This window comes from Carya illinoinensis, chromosome 14 (assembly GCF_018687715.1).
Source record: "Carya illinoinensis cultivar Pawnee chromosome 14, C.illinoinensisPawnee_v1, whole genome shotgun sequence".
Lineage (NCBI taxonomy): Eukaryota > Viridiplantae > Streptophyta > Magnoliopsida > Fagales > Juglandaceae > Carya > Carya illinoinensis.
In genome coordinates, this window is record NC_056765.1 from 15953565 (window position 1) to 15955885 (window position 2321).

The following is a 2321-nucleotide window of genomic DNA, read 5'->3' on the forward strand; positions in this document are numbered from 1 at the left end:
TAAATTCTACAAAACCTAAGACCTCAACCATCTTAAGCGACTTAAAGCTAACTCCCCTCCTTAGTTGTAACTTACATTCCTACTTCCAAGAGATTGCCTAATCCATGTCGTTCCCTTCTAGCCACAATATTATAAAAGTAACCCACCTCTATAAAATTCAACCCTACTACACTAAGTATTTTTTTCCTATCAACAACATTCTCGATAGTACCGTCCTCCTGCCATAGCACAATCCTCAACCCCACTTTTTTTTTTAACTCCGGACAAAACAAAACAAAACAACTTAAAACAAAATAAATAAAACAAATAAAACAACATACTTGCAATTCAAATAAAATAAAATCAAACCAAACCAAGTCAAATGGAAATAAATAAAATAAATTCAAATCAAATAAAATCGAATCAAGTTAAAGAAAAACAATTCAACTTAAATAAATTAAAATAATTTTAACACAAGCTTTTAAAACTTTCTGGTACTCCACCTATGGGATATATGGTTTTACCCAGAGCCGAACTGCTCTGATACCACCTGTGACGCCCCCAAATCCCCATGCACGGACACGGAGAAATTGAGACGTCCGGATGATGACATCACGGGTCACCTGTGATGACCCGCTTTTGAGTGTATTTTCGCTGAAATGGTTGTTTTTATTTTAATTAATATATTAGTTATTTATTTTAATTTATTTGCGTTTTAAAATTGTTAGTTTTTAATTTAATTGATGTTGTGTTTTATTTCTTTTAGTTGTTTACAGTTTTTAATATCTTCGCAGCGGTTTAGTGTTGTTTTTCCTGGACTGAGGATTAGACCTCGTCTTTTCCCTACATCTCTTTCCCTTTTTCCTTTTCTTTTTCCTTTTTCTCTTTTTCCTTCTTTCTTTTTCCTTTCTTTTTCTTTTTTTTCTTTCTTTTCTTTTTCCCTCTCTCTCCCCACGTCGACCCCCTGGCCTCTCTCTCTCTTCTCTCTCCCTCACGTCGGAAGCCTCTCACCCCCGATCTACCACCGTTCGGCCACCGTGTGGCTCACCGCCGGCACCGTTCGGTTCGTCTCCCTCCGGCGCACCTCCCCACCGAAACTCACCCCCATCCGGCCGGCCGTTTGGCCGGAAAACCTCTTTAAAGCCCGCACGGCTTTGGCTCCGATCCGCCGCCGTCGCTCCACCTTCGGCCACCATTTCTTCACCACTTCATCACTGGTCCTTTGCCGTCCTAACCCACCTATTTCCGGCCTCCAACGACCACCGGAACAGCTCCTACGAGCTAGCTTTCCTTTCTGGGAAATCCGGCCTCCCACCGCCGTTTTCGCCGCCACCCACGGCCAACCACCACTTCCAATAGCTTCACAATCATCCCTAGACCATTCCCTATCAATCCCAAGCCCTAGTTTGTCCCCGTTCAAAAGTGGGTTTTTCACAACCCACAGCCACAGTGAATTTTCACTGTGACATTGCTTTTTCTCCTCCGTTTGCAACGCCGCGTGTTTTCTAAAATTGCCATATAGCGCTGTAAGTATTTTCCAAACCCTATTTTAAGATTTAAATATATATTGCTCTTTCAATAATTTATCTGCTGGTTGGTTGATTCCGGACTGAGTCCGAGGAGTTCGGGGGTCGGATGGATGGAGGACGGAGTTGCCTGTTTATTTGATTTGAGTTGTTGGATTATTTTATTATGCATTGTTATGGCATTGCATGGTGCATGCACGTGTGTTTGTGAAATAGTGTGAAAAGCCTGTGTATTGGCGTAAGTGGTCTTACGTGTGCGTGTGTATCACGACCCCAAGCCGAGATGGGGTATTATCCCTGTGGAGCTCCTCTGGTCACTCGGGAGCGGAATAAACTGAGTGATGTCCCCTGGGTTGTCGCTAGACGATGGGAGTGGGGGCTAGGGGTTGCTTGGCTACGAACGCGCCGGGCGCGGAACCGGGCATCGCCCTACGCACCGACTCCGTGGCCCTTCGCTGGTGAGGGCTAGAGGATGCTTGGCTACGAACATGCGGGGCGTGGAACTGGGCATCGCTCGTTAAGTGTCACATGCGTGGTGGTACTCTACGATGTGGCACTGGAGCCAGGGTGTGCGGATGACCCCTAGGGAAGGTCATGGCACATACGGATAAAATGGTTTCTGTTTCTGGTTTGAGATGAGTAAAGGCCAAATGTGACTTTTGGCGTGTTTTTCGGAAAGGATGTGTTTTTGGGCCAAATGGGGTTTTTGGCGTGTGTGGAAAAATCGTGTTTTATGGGCTTTGTGCATTGGGCATGTTTCATGCATACTGTTTGAGTTCTATGTGTTTTTATCTGGTAGTGCTTGGGTTTTACTTA